This window comes from Triticum aestivum, chromosome 6B (genome assembly GCF_018294505.1).
Source record: "Triticum aestivum cultivar Chinese Spring chromosome 6B, IWGSC CS RefSeq v2.1, whole genome shotgun sequence".
Taxonomy (NCBI): domain Eukaryota; kingdom Viridiplantae; phylum Streptophyta; class Magnoliopsida; order Poales; family Poaceae; genus Triticum; species Triticum aestivum.
This window is the reverse complement of record NC_057810.1, coordinates 489,247,996-489,266,708: the sequence shown is the minus strand read 5'-3', so window position 1 is coordinate 489,266,708 and position 18,713 is coordinate 489,247,996.

Sequence of the window (18,713 nt, the reverse complement as noted above, 5' to 3'; positions counted from 1 at the left end):
ACCATCTCCTTTGTCTGAGGTTTAACTCCTTCTACGTGAAGATGTAATTCCAACTCTTGTGATCCATGTGAACGTCACAACGGTTTCCGATGAGAAAATGTCTCCATGTCTTGAGCGCATGCACTACGGCTGCTAACTCCAAATCATGCGTAGCATAATTCAACTCATGAGGTCGAAGCTGTCGTGAGGCATATGAAAAAACTCTTCCTTCCTGCATAAGCACTCCTCCAAGTCCTTGACGTGAAGTGTCGCAATACACTTGAAAATCCTTGCATTGGTCTGGGAGAATCAGCATTGGGGCTGTAACCAAACGTTTCTTAAACTCTTCAAAACTGGCCTCACAATCCTCAGTCCATTTAAACTTGGTCTCCTTCTTCAATAATTCCGTCATGGGATTTGCAATCTTGGAGAAATTCTCAGTAAATCTCCAGTAATAACCTGCTAGTCCAAGAAAACTTCTGATCTCTCCCACTGAGGTGGGTGCCAACCATTTAGTGACAGAAGCAACCTTGGTAGGGTCTACTGCTATTCCTTCTCTGGATATAACATGTCCGAGAAATCCAACTTCCTTCAACCAAAACTCACATTTGCTGGACTTGGCATACAATTGATGTTCCCTGAGCTTTTCGAGAACCAAACACAAATGCTCCTTATGCTCCTCTTCATTCTTCGAGTAGACCAATATGTCATCAATGAACACCACGACGAACTTATCCAAAAACTCCATGAACACCTTGTTCATCATACTCATGAAATAAGCAGGGGCGTTAGTCAAACCAAAGGACATAACTATATACTCATATAGCCCATACCTCGTGGTAAAAGCTGTATCCTCCTCTCGGATCTTCAACTGGTGATAACCTGATCGAAGATCGATCTTGGAGAAAACTTTAGCTCCTTGCAACTGGTCAAACAAATCAATTAATCATCGGCAGAGGGTATTTGTTCTTGATCGTCACCTTATTCAGCGCACGATAATCAACAACCATCCTCAAAGATCCATCCTTCTTCTCCACTAGAAGCATTGGGGCTCCCCAAGGTGATGAACTTGGTCGAATGTAACATTTCTCCAGTAACTCCTTAATCTGCTTCTTAATTTCTTCCAGATCCTTTGCGGGCATCCTATACGGTCTCTTGGATATTGGTCCAGTGCCTGGCAATAACTCAATCAAAAACTCAATGTCTCGATCCGGTGGCATTGCCTGGTAACTCTTCCGGAAATACATCGGGATAATCCTTCACCACTGGTACTTCCCCCTGAATAACTCCTGATAAGGAATTAACCTGAGTCCTTCTCGGCGCATGCCTGGATACATACTTGATCCTCTTTCCTTCTGAGTGGTGAGTAGAATTGATTTACTGGCGCAATCAATGTCTCCCTCAAACTTGGATAGTCAATCCATGCCTAGTATCACATCCAATCCTTGTGACTCCAGAACAATCAGGTCAGTGGGGAAAACATGTCTACCTATGGTCACTGACAACTGATAGCATCCCCTACTAGCCATATACTCCGCTCCTGGGGAACTTACTAACATAGGTGACTTAAGGGCTACTGTTGGCAACTTATACTTATCCACAAATCCCCTTGATATGAATGAATGAGATGCACTAGTATCGAAAAGAACAAGTGTTGTAAATGCATTAATCAAAAACTTCCTACAACTGCGTCGCGTTGATCCTCAATCTCCTCCACACTGACATGGTTCACCTGACCTTTAGTGAAGGGGTTGGGCTTCTTTGCAGAACCTCCATTGCCATTTCCATTATTGGCTTCAAGACAATCATTGGCATAATGTCTGGTCTTCTGGCACTTAAAACAAGTAATGTGGCTCAGATCCCTCTTGGCTGGTGTTGAGGTGTTGGAACGGTTCTGACTGCTACTTCCTCCATTCCCATTGCCATTCTTGGGGCCACTATGGTTGTGCGAACTTCCTCCATTGTGTGTATGTCCTCCATGGTTATGGCCTCCATGGTTATGAGTATGTCCTCCTGAGTACGGGGAGGAGCGGGGCTTCTGCTGAGCTCCAGAAGTATGCCTCCCCTGTCCATACTTCCTCTTGCGATTGTCAATCTGTTGTTGCTTGCCTTCTATCATGAGGGCCATGTCTACCAACTCCTGGTAGTTGTTGAAAGTTGCCACCATCAACTGCATGCTCAGCCCATCATTGAGTCCCTCAAGAAACTTCTCCTGCTTTGCGGCATCTATGGCCACATCATCTGGGCCATAGCGTGCTAACTTGCTAAACTCATCCACATACTGTCCCATTGTACGACCTCCTTGGCGCAAGTTGCGAAACTCATGCTTCTTCATGCTCATTGCTCCTGCTGAAACATGGACGGTGCGGAAAGCTTGTTGAAACTGATCCCATGTAACTGTATCAATGGGGTAAGTGGTGGTGAAGTTCTCCCACCAAGATGCTGCGGGTCCATCAAACTGATGTGCGGCAAAGCGCACTCTCTCCGCATCAGTGCATCCTGTAGTGGTCAGCTCTCTTCCAATCTTGCGGAGCCAATCATCCACAATAATCGGCTCGGTGCTGCTAGAGAACATCGACGGTTTGAACCTTAGAAAGCGGGCTAGGTTGTCAACAGGGGGTGCTGGCGGTGGGTTGTTGTTGTTGTTGGTGTTGCCTTGGTTTTGGTTCTGAACTAGCATCTGCATCAAGGCATTCTGTTGTTGGATCAACTGAGTGAGCTTCGATGGAAACACGAATCCATTGTCACGTCTCGGAGGCATCTGATGGGTTAGAAGGGGAGAGAAAACAGAATAGAATAAGGTCTAAGAGAGATTCACTACCCATATGCTCATGAGACAAATACAATCAATTCACTTCATTCAATATCACACAAGGTTCACACAAATGATCTAAACTATGATTACAAACTCGATCGATGCTAACTACTTGGAAGAATACTACTAGTAACATGGTGGTCGTTTAGAAATTTTGATCAGATGAAGACTCCATGATATCTGCTCCAGCTTCATCAACGTAGTCTTCATCACTGTCCTCATTTGCATCACTGTACGTGTCGGTGTCGTCCAAGATGATATAGTCCTTCGAATGGATCTCCTTTGCTGGTTCTCGCTTATGATTCTCCACGGGTAGTCATAGCTTCCTCTTCAAATCTTCATGCTTCTCCAGTAGTAGGACAATTTCTTCCTCATATCCATCGCATGTAAACTTGAGTTCCTCTTCTAGCTCGATATTCTTCTTCATCAGCTTCTTGATCTTCTTCATGTTGAAGCACAGTTGATTCTCTTGTCGACGAATGTGATCGCCCATCTCCTGAATGTAAGTTGTAATTGATCCGTCCTTCCTGGTACGAATCATCTCCCATTCTTCGTCTCGGCGGCTACATATTTGATAGATAGTGTTTTCCAGCTCCTTGTGATACACCTCACATATGCGTCCAAAGGTGATATGGACGGCCATGCTCTTTTCTAAACTCCAGCTTGGTGCATCTAGGTAGAAATCAATAGGCTCCGTTATTGGCGGGAACATCCTCCCACGTACCCAAACTTTGATCTTCCAGCGCTCCTCTTCCGATACAGTTGCAGAGAAAGTCCCAGTGAAGCTTGGTAGTCTGATGTTCAGGTACTTAGTGACTTCCTTCAAGTGTCTTCCGAAAGGGATGTCGTCATCCGGCTGAGTGAACTTGTTCCTAGGGTCTGCCATCTATAGAGTAGAAATAGAGGAGAATTAGAAATGAGCAGAGAAGAGAAATCTTGTGGCTTATTCTAGTGGTTGCGTCCTACATCAGCGTGTGCTCTGATACCATCTTGTAGCGACCACGATCCCAATGGACCAAATTCTCTATGCTTAAGTGTCATCCCTGGATCGGTAATGCTGACACACATAGTACTCGAGGAAATTATAACAGAGTTCAATGACACACTTATTACATCGAGTCCTCATAAAGAGTATGATTACAAAAATATATGGCTGAAGGCCATCTAAACTAAATAACTGCGGAAGCTTCGAAGGTAAATGAGTCCATCAACTCCAACGGCATAGCTGAGTACAAGACAACGACCTATCGCACCTTATTCGTTGTCTGAATAGTCTGCAACATGAGATGTTGCAGTCATGTAGGTCAGCACATTGAATGCTGGCAGTGTTACACTGTAAAGCAATGAATGCAAAAACTATATCTACATGCAATAGTTGGCTGGCGGAGGCTCTAAGTTTATGATTTTGCATAAAGCTAGTTTTTTCCTACAACAAAGGAATAAAATTATTTAAACTACTCCCCAGTTGTTCCAATATTTGAGAAGGTTCCTCCAACTCAAGTCCCAATTAAAAGTATCATCTTTAAACACAATTACATTAATTAAAGAGTGATGAGATCAACAATAATATCCAGTTCCAGATACTCAAGATGTCCATCATCGGGGACACGACTAACCATGATTAGTTTATACACTGCAGAGGTTGCGCACTTTTCCCCACAAGACTCGACTACATCCATGATCGAAAGATCGAGACATAGTCTTTCTGAAGCATTAACTCTCTACTCCGGTGTAATGCCCCGGATACAACTTTCCATATTCATAACTCCAACTCTTGCCTTTTCCGGAGATGCTATATGATATTTCCTTCGTGGTTGGGTTTTATCTGTTGTTTTGCATTTTGTTCTTGTTATGCATCTCATCTCATGTCATCATCTGCATTTTATCTGCATGTTTTTCAAAACTTGCATCCGTTCGGGTTCCGCCGGTCCTCTCCGTTGTCCGTTCCGAGTCCGGACACACTTGCACACGCCCACGGCACCTCCAAAATATTATTTTATAAGTGGCATAAAAATGTTCTCGGAATGGGTTGCAACTTGTCGTGCGGTCTTATTATAGTGTAGACAGAGCGCCTGCCAAGTTTCATCGCATTCGAAGTTCGTTTGACTGCCCAACCGTTAAATATATAACCGCGATATAGTCGGTATATTCGTCGGGTGTTTTCGGTCTCCGAAAACCCGTGTCGGGCTGCTATCTCTTCTCTCCCCTCAATCCAGACCCTCTCATCACAGCCCACCTGCAGCCCACCTAACCCCCCTCCACTCCGGACTGTCCGATCGAGATCGAACGGCTACGAAACGGCCTCAAACCCCCTAACCCTAGCCCCCTTACTATATATAGATGTCTCCCCTACCAATTTTGGCCTTCCCCTTCCTTCCACCTTGTTTTCCGTGCAGCCCAATCATCAACACCGCCGCTCCCCTCCATTTCCGTGCCCCTCCAGCCCCTGCTCGCCACTTGGCAAGTCGCCATTGGGCGCGCCGCCGCCAGGGCCAACCGGCGCTCGCCACGCGGCCTCCCAGCGCCCCCCTGGCAGTTCCCCTCGCCGCAGCCCGTCCAAGCCCGGGCGCAGCCCGCCAGGCCCATCCAGGGCCCGACCGCACCCGAGCCACCCGAAGCCTCCCGCTCGATCCAGTTTGGGATCGGGGGAGCGCCGCCGCCCTCCAGCGCCTCGACCTCGCCGCCGGAGGCCGCCGTCCTCGCCCCGTTGCCTTGCCGGATCTCCGCCGCCCGTCCTCCGCCGCTCGTCCTCCGCCGCCAGGTCGTGCCTCCCCATCGCCCTCTCCCTCTCGCTTCTCTCTCTCTCTCTCTCAGATCTCTCTCTCCCCGCAGGAAACCCCGCCGCCGCCGCCAGAGAACCTCGTCGCCGGCCTCCTCGTCCTCAAGTCTCGCCGGATCCGGGATCAACAGGCCCGGATCCACCCGTTCCCGTCCGTCCCGGCCATCCCCGGCCTCCGCCCCTACCGAAACCCGTTGCCTCCGCCTCCAGCGCCGCCGTGCCCTGCGTCCTCTGCATCGGGCGGGAGGAGGACGAGCTCCTCCAGCGTCCGCGTGGGCCCGGCCAAGCAGCGCCCAGCGCGCCAGCCCAGCCACCGGCCTCCCCAGATCTGCACCGCTTGGGCCTCCTCCTCTCCAGCCGGGCCAAGAGCCCATGGTGAGCTGCCCAGTTCCTGTAGCTCCAATTTCGGCCCATGTCGGTTTTTTTCCTGTTCTGTGAATTTCCTATTTTCCAAGGAATTGGCAAAATTGCAGAAAACTCCCTGGAGTTCATGCATTTAATTACTCACAAGTGGTGCATCATATGTAAATAATTCATATATGTAAAATGCTCAGGAAATTGTGTAGATTAATAATATGCCACTTTCATCTACGTCAAAAATATTTAACATGTTGTTTGTGTTTATTTTGCATAATGCCATGCTAAAATGATTTATTCCGTAACTAATTAACCGTAGCTCCGATTTTAATAAACTTTATATGTAAATGGGGTGGAAAAAATGCATAGATTAACTTGGTGCACTTTGTTTTACTGTTTAACAACATTAAAATATGTTTTAGGGCAGAACAGTACCAAATCCATAATTTGCATATGGGGATTTTCCGGAATTGTTGTTTGGTGTTTCCGGCCTCATTTAAACTTGTCTGGATAGGTAGTTTTTCATATGCTTCACCCCTTGCCATGTTTAATAATATTTAATATTGTTGGGTACAAAACCGAGAGAGAACTAAATAACTGATGTGGTGTTTCGTCAATATGCAACTCGTTGCATATTGATCTCCACTTAACTTGTAGTATTGTTTGTTGCACCTTGCCATACCTTGCCTTATTAAACCGGACATGCATCATACTTGATTGTGCATCATGCCATATTTATGTGATGGTTGTTTACCATGTTGTTTATTTCTTTCCGGTGTTGCTTCTTAGTTCCGGTAACATTGCGATTGTGAGGATTCGTTCCACTACTCCCGTTTGTCTTCTTCATGGACTCGTTCTTCTTCCTAGCGGGATTTCAGGCAAGATGACCGCTACCCTGGATCTCACTACTATCATTGCTATGCTAGTTGCTTCGTTCTATCGCTATGCTGCGCTACCTACTCACCTTTTTATCAAGCCATCCCAAATTGCCATGAACCTATAACCTTTGACACCTTTCCTATGCAAACCGTTGTTTGGCTATGTTACCGCTTTGCTCAGCCCTCTTATAGTGTTGCTAGTTGCAGGTGAAGTTGAAGATTGCTCCATGGTGGACAGGATTTTGGTTGGGATATCACAATATCTCTTATATTATTAATGCATCTATATATTTGGTAAAGGGTGGAAGGCTCGGCCTTATGCCTGGTGTTTTGTTCCACTCTTGCCGCCCTAGTTTCCGTCATACCGGTGTTATGTTCCCGGATTTTGCGTTCCTTACGCGGTCGGGTGATTTATGGGACCCCCTTGACAGTTTGCTTTGAATAAAACTCCTCCAGCAAGGCCCAACGTTGGTTTTACCATTTGCCTCACCACCACCTATATTTCCCTTGGGAGTAATTAACCCAAGGGTCATCTTTATTACAGCCCCCCCCCCCCGGGCCAATGCTTGTCTAAGTGTCGGTCCAAACTAGAGCACCGTGCGGGGCCATCCCTTGGCAACTTGGGGTACGTCGGTTCCTGTATGCTTCGCTTATCCGGTGTTGCCCTGAGAACGAGATATGTGTAGCTCCTATCGGGATTGTCGGCGCATCAGGCGGTCTTGCTGGTCTTGTTTTACCATTGCCGAAATGTCTTGTAAACCAGGATTCCGAGTCTGATCGGGTCTTCCTGGGAGAAGGTCTATTCCTTCGTTGATCGCGAGAGCTTGTCATGGGCTAAGTTGGGACACCCCTGCAGGGTATAATCTTTCGAAAGCCGTGCCTGCGGTTATAGGCAGATGGGAATTTGTTAATGTCCGGTTGTAGATAACTTGACACTAGATCCGAATTAAAACGCATCAACCGCGTGTGTAGCCGTGATGGTCTCTTCTCGGCGGAGTCCGGGAAGTGAACACGGTTCTGGGTTATGTTTGACGTAAGTAGGAGTTCAGGATCACTTCTTGATCATTGCTAGTTTCACGACCGTTCCGCTTGCTCTCTTCTCGCTCTTATTTGCGTATGTTAGCCACCATATATGCTTAGTTGCTGCTGCAACATCACCACTTTACCCCTTCCTTTCCCTTTAAGCTTTGCTAGTCTTGATACCCATGGTAATGGGATTGCTGAGTCCTCGTGGCTCACAGATTACTACAACAACAGTTGCAGGTACAGGTTATGCGATGATCATGACGCGAGAGCGATGCTTGCTTGCATTGAGTTCTTCTTCTGCTTCTTCCTCGATCAGGGGATAGGTTCCAGGTCGGCAGCCTGGGCTAGTAGGGTGGATGTCGTTTGAGTTTCTGTTTGTGTTTCATCCGTAGTCGGATGATGCTCTTATGTATTGTGATGATGTATTTGTGTGGCATTGTATGCCTTATGTATGTATCCCCATCTATTATGTAATGTTGATGTAATGATATCCACCTTGCAAAAGCGTTTCAATATGCGGTTATATCCTTGGTGGGACCTTCGAGTCTCTTTAGGATAGTATCGCATATTGGGCGTGACAAGTTGGTAATCAGAGCCTCGACCGACCATAGGAGCCCCCTTGATTGTTGGCCGTTGTTGAGTCTAGAAGAAAACTATTTTGAGTCTTAGGATTATGTATATCGGAGAGTAGGATTCTTTTTACTCCTCAGCCCCCTTCGTCGCTCTGGTGAGGACTCTCGACGTAGATGTTTTGACTTTCCTCTCCTCAATTTCACTAAAAAAATTAGGATCACGCGGGTATCTTGGAATCGTTCTGATGGTTTTGTGACGAGAACATTGTTCTTGGTGCCTCCTGTCTATTATGTGGCTTTGACCCGGGGAGTCGAGCTCTGAGGTGTTGTCGTCACAATTTTATCGTTGCAGTTCTGGAATACCTGAGTTTTGCCGACATCGAAAATCTCTTTTATGCAATTGTTGGTGAGATAACCTCGACGTCACCCAGTACTGGGGAGTTCGGAAGTATTGCCATAGCTCGTATAACGGATGCTTTTCGAAGGTTGAGGTACACAATTTCCGAAGGTTTCTTGGTTATGTGTTGACGGATGGATACAGCTTGGATGTAGGTATTGTTAGTTTGGGTGAGATATATTGCTTCCCCTGTATCCCCAACACCAGATTGCATAACCAGAAAATTTCGGGAGTTTTATAGGTGGGAATTCAAGTAGCTCCTAGAATATCTTTTCGACAGATGCATGATATGAGATTGGGGTTTGACGTCTAGTGGTCCGCCTTTCCACGGTCGTTTTTACAGTGGTTACGTTGTGTCTTAAAGAACCCTTGGCTATGCTGGTTCGGGGACACTTCGTATGTCATGTGCACTGCCTTGTACATGATGGTGCTGTACACTCGAGCCCGTGTGGGCCCCACCACGAAAACTTCAGACGAATCTCTATCATATGTTTGTTCCGGCTTATTCTGCAAGCCAAATCCTTTGTATTATTTTATTTGTGGTATTTGAGTTGCTTCAATGTCAAGTGTTGATTCCATACCTTTCAAGCGGTGTTCTCAAATTTCTATGAGAGTGCTAATCCTTCTTGTTTATCGAGATTGTCATGTCAATTCTTTCCAACCGGTGTGCTTCTCTTCAAGTGGATCCGATCATTTCAACACTTGCGAGATCAATTCTAGATTTTCTCAACGGTATCGGTTTCATCCGTCCCCAAGTTGCCTTTGTTTTCCCGCCCTCCCACCCTTTTCTTCAAGGACTCATATATTTTAATCAAGTATCCATTTATTCGTGTGAAGTCTTTTCACTCTTTTCAATCAATGTTCTTATCCGGTGATTCTCAGGAAGATACTAACGGAGCTTCAAGTTCATCATTCTTCATTCTCGTATTCTTTTCTGGTGGATTTAATTCAAGCTTTCAGTGTTGATCATATTCCTTTCCTCGTGTCAAATGATTTCTCATGCCGGTGCACCTCTCAATCACTCACCTCTTGCTATTCATTTGTTCCGGAGTGTTGAAGATATCTTAGAAGATTTGTGTTTCCATTCTTAATCCGTTCAATCTATTTGGAGATTGTTATCTCATTCAAGCCATTTAATTCAATCGGTGCAATCTCCTTTTCAAGTAATTATTTCAACGGTGTTCCTTTTCAATGGGCCCTAACCCACAGGTCTTTTTCCAAGATCTTACCTGACTCTTCTAATTTCCCGGAGCTATTCTCAAATCCTTTTCGAAGTTTGACGTAAGGATGAATTTTCATCAGTCATATTCTTTCTTCAAGATCGCTTTCAAAATATTTTCATCGTTGGTTCAACCTTTCTAATTTTCTCCCCGAGTATCTCAACAATTCATGGTGGTGTTTCCCATCGTCATTCTCAACATTTGAAGACCAAAGAAGAGTTTTCCTCCAAATCTTATCCGTTCTCTCAAAGATTCATGATTCTAGCTTGATGCCATCCTCTCGTAATTGTTTTCGATTGTGACAATTCTTTCCACCCATCCGAAGCATTTCATGAGTTGTTTCCATTTTTTTCCTCCGAAGGCCATCATGTCATAATTCTTCGTTCTCAGTGTGTAGCTATCGTTCTCGAATTCTTCCGGTGCATTGCTCAAATATCCTCTAATTAGTTCATGATCTCTTCGTTCTCATGTATCTAAATCCCCTCAAGTATCTTCATTCATTTTCCAATTCTTCCCGGTGAATTGTGCCTTTGCTAATCTCATTTTCAATTCTTACGATGGTTCATTCAAGATTTCACTTCCTTTGTTATCATATCAATTCATTTGTTCTTTTTAATCCCACCGGTGGTTCCATCTATACCTTCTCAACTTTGCGCCATATCTATCTTGATCCTTTCTACGAGAATAAGTAGTATGCCAAATCCGTTGCTTGTCATCAATTTAAATTGGTGAAGGATAGGCATGACATAATTCTTATTCTTGTTTCATCCAAGTGATTAATTCCTTCTTCCGGAGATTGTTCATGATGAAGTAATTCTCGGTTCTAGTATTCATCTTTTCTTTCCGGAGTTCCAAGTTCTCTCGGTTATATCATCGCAAAGCTCCATCTAAATCATTGCAAGGCTTCACCTTGTGTTTTCAACTTCTCCTTCTTTTTATCATCCTTTTATTACCGAAGTTCTTCATGGAGGCTCTACATGGTGGTTCGTCAAGGATTCTATTCATTTTTCAATTGTTCTTCAAGATTTCTCTCGGAGCTAAGATCCGCCAAGCTATACTCAAAAAATAAACATGGTGCTCAACACATGTCTTGTTTTGAGGAGTTCAAGTATTCTTCATCTTGCATTCCAAAGTGCAATTATTTCTACCTTATCTTTTGAGGTGGTGTTATGTCACTCTTGACAATTTCCTTCATGTTTCATGATTCATATGTTGTCAAGAATGAGGTATTTTAAATCCATCAATCTCTTTGTTGGAGTTATCTTGGGTTATATTTCACCTAAAGCCTTCCATTGGGAATGTTGCTATTTGTGGTGCTTATCATTGATCCAAGCTTTCTCCATATCCTTCTTGGTGAAAGAGGTTTTTCATCTCTTTGTTGATCTCAAACAAGCAATTGTTTTTTCGTTAGTGGCAGAATGTCATCTCATAGTCTTGCGATGTTTCCATAAGCCCACTACAAGCTTATTCTTTTCGTTGTTGGTTTTCCAACAACCCCGTTGTAACCATCTTGGAAGGGTGCTTTCCAAGCTCATTTGTGGCACAAGTTGTCATTTTCTTCTCCGTCCCTTTATCCCAATGGTCTAACTTCTATTCTTTTGTTATAGAGTCATTGTGATGTTGCTCTCCTCACCCATTCCCGCGTTTGGTCAAGATCATGTTCTTTTCGTGCTTATCCACTTAACCAGAGTGTTGTGTTCTCATTCAAGTTCTTTCATCTTATCAAGTTTTGCCTCTCTTTTCAACCTGAGTGCTGTCTGAAATCCTTCTTACCCATTGTGCCATTCTTTCTATAGTTCCAGAGGCGGTGTGTTGTTGATTTCATCAAGTATCATCCCATCATCTCAAGTTCATGTTCTATTCCTTCCATGTTCAACCGGAGTGCTGCCCGAATTCTTCCTCTCTCATCTTGTTGTAACCGGAGTGGTTTGGAATTCTATCTTGTACATTAAACTCTTGATTCATGCCTTTGCAACCTTCAAGTTATCGTAATGTTCCTCTTTTCTAACGGATTGTTTGCAATCTCGTTCATCTTCGTTGTTTTCTTTCTTTCATTTTGCTCAACCTCTCAAGGTTCATGGTTTCACTCGTTTGTCAAAGAAGCAACTTGGTTTACCTCTCATCTTCCTCTTCCTTTTCCCTCCGGTGCCATCCTAGATCTCGGGACGAGATCCTCTCGTAGTGGTGGAGTGTTGTAACGCCCCGGATACAACTTTCCATATTCATAACTCCAACTCTTGCCTTTTCCGGAGATGCTATATGATATTTCCTTCGTGGTTGGGTTTTATCTGTTGTTTTGCATTTTGTTCTTGTTATGCATCTCATCTCATGTCATCATCTGCATTTCATCTGCATATTTTTCAAAACTTGCATCCGTTCGGGTTCCGCCGGTTCTCTCCGTTGTCCGTTCCAAGTCCGGACACACTTGCACACGCCCGCGGCACCTCCAAAATATTATTTTATAAGTGGCATAAAAATGTTCTCGGAATGGGTTGCAACTTGTCGTGCGGTCTTATTATAGTGTAGACAGAGCGCCTGCCAAGTTTCATCGCATTCGGAGTTCGTTTGACTGCCCAACCGTTAAATATATAACCGCGATATAGTCGGTATATTCGTCGGGTGTTTTCGGTCTCCGAAAACCCGTGCCGGGCTGCTATCTCTTCTCTCCCCTCAGTCCAGACCCTCTCGTCACAGCCCACCTGTAGCCCACCTAACCCCCCCTCCGCTCCGGACCGTCCGATCGAGATCGAACGGCTCCGAAACGGCCTCAAACCCACTAACCCTAGCCCCCTTACTATATATAGATGTCTCCCCTACCAATTTTGGCCTTCCCCTTCCTTCCACCTTGTTTTCCGTGCAGCCCAATCATCAGCATCGCCGCTCCCCTCCATTTTCGCGCCCCTCCAGCCCCTGCTCGCCACTTGGCAAGTCACCATTGGGCGTGCCGCCGCCATCCGCCGCCAGGGCCAACCGGCGCTCGCCACGCGGCCTCCCAGCGCCCCCCTGGGAGTTCCCCTCGCCGCAGCCCGTCCAAGCCCGGGCGCAGCCCGCCAGACCCATCCAGGGCCCGACCGCACCCGAGCCGCCCGAAGCCTCCCGCTCGATCCAGTTTGGGATCGGGGGAGCGCCGCCGCCCTCCAGCGCCTCGACCTCGCCGCCGGAGGCCGCCGTCCTCGCCCCGTTGCCTCACCGGATCTCCGCCGCCCGTCCTTTGCCGCTCGTCCTCCGCCGCCAGGTCGTGCCTCCCCATCGCCCTCTCCCTCTCGCTTCTCTCTCTCTCTCTCAGATCTCTCTCTCCTCGCAGGAAACCCCGTCGCCGCCGCCAGAGAACCTCGTCGCTGGCCTCCTCGTCCTCAAGTCTCGCCGGATCCGGGGTCCCCAGGCCCGGATCCACCCGTTCCCGTCTGTCCCGGCCATCCCCGGCCTCCGCCCCTGCCGGAACCCGTTACCTCCGCCTCCAGCGCCACCGTGCCCTGCGTCCTCTGCATCGGGCGGGAGGAGAACGAGCTCCTCCAGCGTCCGCATGGGCCCGGCCCAGCAGCGCCCAGCGCGCCGGCCCAGCCACCGGCCTCCCCAGATCTGCACCGCTTGGGCCTCCTCCTCTCCAGCCGGGCCAAGAGCCCATGGTGAGCTGCCCAGTTCCTGTAGCTCCAATTTCGGCCCGTGTCGTTTTTTTCCTCTTCTGTGAATTTCCTATTTTCCAAGGAATTGGCAGAATTGCAGAAAACCCCCTGGAGTTCATGCATTTAATTACTCACAAGTGGTGCATCATATGTAAATAATTCATATATATAATGCTCAGAAAATTGTGTAGATTAATAATATGCCACTTTCATCTATGTTAAAAATGTTTAACATGTTGTTTGTGTTTATTTTGCATAATGCCATGCTAAAATGATTTATTCCGTAACTAATTAACCGTAGCTCCGATTTTAATAAAATTTATATGTAAATGGGGTGGAAAAAATGCATAGATTAACTTGGTGCACTTTGTTTTACTGTTTAACAACATTAAAATGTGTTTTAGGGCAGAACAGTACCAAATCCATAATTTGCATATGGGGATTTTCCGGAATTGTTGTTTGGTGTTTCCGGCCTCATTTAAACTTGTCTAGATAGGTAGTTTTTCATATGCTTCACCCCTTGCCATGTTTAATAACATTTAATATTGTTGGGTACAAAACCAAGAGAGAACTAAATAATTGATGTGGTGTTTCGTCAATATGCAACTCGTTGCATATTGGTCTCCACTTAACTTGTAGTATTGTTTGTTGCACCTTGCCATACCATGCCTTATTAAACCGGACATGCATCATACTTGATTGTGCATCATGCCATATTTATGTGATGGTTGTTTACCATGTTGTTTATTTTTTTCCGGTGTTGCTTCTTAGTTCCGGTAACGTTGCGATTGTGAGGATTCGTTCGACTACTCCCGTTTGTCTTCTTCATGGACTCGTTCTTCTTCCTAGCGGGATTTCAGGCAAGATGACCGCTACCCTGGATCTCACTACTATCATTGCTATGCTAGTTGCTTCGTTCTATCACTATGCTGCGCTACCTATCACCTGTTTATCAAGCCATCCCAAATTGCCATGAACCTATAACCTTTGACACCTTTCCTATGCAAACTGTTGTTTGGCTATGTTACCGCTTTGCTCAGCCCTCTTATAGTGTTGCTAGTTGCAGGTGAAGTTGAAGATTGCTCCATGGTGGACAGGATTTTGGTTGGGATATCACAATATCTCTTATATTATTAATGCATCTATATATTTGGTAAAGGGTGGAAGGCTCGGCCTTATGCCTGGTGTTTTGTTCCACTCTTGCCGCCCTAGTTTCCGTCATACCGGTGTTATGTTCCCGGATTTTGCGTTCCTTACGCGGTCGGGTGATTTATGGGACCCCCTTGACAGTTCGCTTTGAATAAAACTCCTCCAGCAAGGCCCAACGTTGGTTTTACCATTTGCCTCACCACCACCTATATTTCCCTTGGGAGTAATTAACCCAAGGGTCATCTTTATTACAGCCCCCCCCCCCGGGCCAATGCTTGTCTAAGTGTTGGTCCAAACTAGAGCACCGTGCGGGGCCATCCCTTGGCAACTTGGGTTACATTGGTTCCTGTACGCTTCGCTTATCTGGTGTTGCCCTGAGAACAAGATATGTGCAGCTCCTATCGGGATTGTCGGCGCATCGGGCGGTCTTGCTGGTCTTGTTTTACCATTGCCGAAATGTCTTGTAAACCGGGATTCCGAGTCTGATCGGGCGTTCCTGGGAGAAGGTCTATTCCTTCGTTGATCGCGAGAGCTTGTCATGGGCTAAGTTGGGACACCCCTGCAGGGTATAATCTTTCGAAAGCCGTGCCTGCGGTTATAGGCAGATGGGAATTTGTTAATGTCCGGTTGTAGATAACTTGACACCAGATTCGAATTAAAACGCATCAAACGCGTGTGTAGCCGTGATGGTCTCTTCTCGGCGGAGTCCGGGAAGTGAACACGGTTTCTGGGTTATGTTTGACGTAAGTAGGAGTTCAGGATCACTTCTTGATCATTGCTAGTTTCACGACCGTTCCGCTTGCTCTCTTCTCGCTCTTATTTGCGTATGTTAGCCACCATATATGCTTAGTCGCTGCTGCAACATCACCACTTTACCCCTTCCTTTCCCTTTAAGCTTTGCTAGTCTTGATACCCATGGTAATGGGATTGCTGAGTCCTCGTGGCTCATAGATTACTACAACAACAGTTGCAGGTACAGGTTATGCGATGATCATGACGCGAGAGCGATGCTTGCTTGCGTTGAGTTCTTCTTCTGCTTCTTCTTCGATCAGGGGATAGGTTCCAGGTCGGCAGCCTGGGCTAGCAGGGTGGATGTCGTTTGAGTTTCTGTTTGTGTTTCATCCGTAGTCGGATGGTGCTCTTATGTATTGTGATGATGTATTTGTGTGGCATTGTATGCCTTATGTATGTATCCCCATCTATTATGTAATGTTGATGTAATGATATCCACCTTGCAAAAGCGTTTCAATATGCGGTTCTATCCTTGGTGGGACCTTTGAGTCTCTTTAGGATAGTATCGCATATTGGGCGTGACATCCGGGCAGACCGGTACACCTACTTTTCCACTACATGTGCTAGTCCACCTCTTCGAGAGATCATACAACTTATTCAACTATGCCAGAGCCCATAATGGCTTGTGGCTGCACAAGGAAGTTTAAAGGCATGAAATATCATATGATCCCTTTGAGCCTGGGTGGCGAACCGAGGAAAAGTCACATGGGTACCCCGGGATTTCCCTTAATGGACAACACTAGGTTCCCCAGGTGCCCCAACCAATCCACCCAGATGTGTATTAAAGTTGCCACCTTAATGTTATCCAAAATTAATAACTCTCATAACTTCCATGTGAATCACGATCCAAACCCCGTCTACGAGCATGGCTAAGCAATAATAAAGCATAAGGTATAATACCGGGGTGATCAAAAGGTATTAGGTTCCTACCTCATAATACTACAACCAAACTACATGTTCCCAATCCTACTCATGCAAATTTTTGAGGGGCAATACTAGTGCATAGTAAAAAACTGGGTATTGAAGAGTATAATTAGAGTGTAACTTGCCTTGCTGACGATCTGCAAACTCTAGGTATTCGTAGTAACAAGTTTCACACTCCGGGCAATCTAGCGTAGACAAACAGTAGCATACATAAGTAATCACTCAAACAAAACAGAGAGAAATCGAGAAAAGAGATCCAAATCAACTCGAAACGAGCAAACGTCTAAACTAAATAGAAAACAACACCTAACAACATTATTTTCATGTGGATTAGATCTTAACAGTAGGTACATGTGATTAGCTACGATTTGCAAAAAGGAACAACTCAAACGGAGAAATGAAACTCAAGATACGAACGAAACAAGATCGTTTACTAATCTGAATTAAACTTAGATTTTAAATTTTCAAAATCATGTTCAAGTGGGTTAACTGGAAAGAGGATATCGTAACGAAGATTTAGGCGCTGGTTTCATATAATTTGGATAAACGACCAAAACGTTGCGCTAGTTTTAAGATCAGGGGCTAAATCGCGATAAAACTTATTCGTGGATGGGTCCCTTACCGAAAATAAAACTAAAAAGAAAAATCTACCGTGCAAAAGTTCGTTAACAGAACTAAATGAATGAAAACCGTTCATTAAACTGAACGAACGGGTGAACATTTACTAATTAGACTAAAAAACTAAAAACCGATCTAACCTAAAATCGTAAAAAAAACCAGGATAAAACCAATTGAACCGGGCGGTTCTTACCGGTCACGTCAGAAAACCGGCGGCGGCGACGGATCCGATCGGCGGCGGGTGAGGCGACAGCGTCGGCGTGGGGCGGCGGCTCCAAATGGGCGGCAGCGAGCTATGGCGGCTGCGGCGGCTCGGATGGCAGCGGGACTGCGAGCGGTGGCGGCGATTCGAGGTGAGGAGGAGGCCGGGGGCGCTCCTTTTAAAGGGGGTCCCAAGGCGGCGGCGCGACTCGGAGTCCTTCGGGACTCCGGCGGCATGTCGGGGGCGGACTCCCCCGAGAGGGAGGAGTCAGTGGCGCTGACAGGCGGGCTGGGCCTTCGGCCTAGTTCGGTCCGGAAACTTTTTTTAAAAATAATTTCGCCTCGAAATAAAAATACTAATAAAATATAAAAAAATTCTAAAAATTCCAGAAACAATTTTCATCGTCCAAACCTAATATTTAGGACAAGATGAACATTTTTCTGGACTAAAATGCAATTTAAAAAATGCAAGTTTTCTCTAATTCAAATAAAATAGCAAATAAATTACAGATAAAATAATAATTTGATTTTAAAACTTCTTCTCCAATATTTCTCTTCTATTGAAGAAGTCATATTATCTTCTATCATTATTTTTATTATTGGAAATAATCAAAGAGAAAAATATTAAAATCAAATTGATCCTCTTTTCAAATTTGAAATAAATTCAAATGTGAATTTTGTGAAACCTCCAACTCTCTCCTTGGGTCCTTGAGTTGCTTAAGATTTCTAGGATCACAACAAAATGCAAATAAAATATGATATGCATATGATGATTTATGTATAACATTCAAATTGAAAATTGGGATGTTACAATTGAAAATTGGGATGTTACAGATGAAGATGACAAAGACAATATACATTTTGTGGTAGCTAGGGCTTGAAAAACTCTTGATACTGGACTGCATGTTTTGATGAGGTTGTATATGGAAAACCTGCGGTGGTAGGATAACACCCTCTTTTTGATGTGGTGGTAGGATGACACCATAGTAGTTAGGACGAACTTGTGTTGCCATATGTGATCATGTATGCCTATGTTGTTTTTCTTCCACATGTTGTGTTCATTTGCTTTGCGGCTTGAATTGTTGCTCTCTCGTCAATCTGCAGGTGAAGTGGTATGTTGTCTACAAAGTTAGGGTTCTAGGAGTATACGGTTCATGGGCAACCTGCAATGAACAAGTCAAGGGTTACCAAGGCAGCTCCTGTCTAGAAGGGTTTAAGAATAGACGATAGGCAGAGGATGACTACCATTGATACCTGCTCGAAAAATAGAACACCAACAATGAACAAGTTCCCAAAGTTGTTACCTTCAAGGGGGTTTAAGATAAGACAGTAGGTTGTGTGGGCTGAAGAACTTTATCATCGTCATTCAGTTCGTCGTGATTC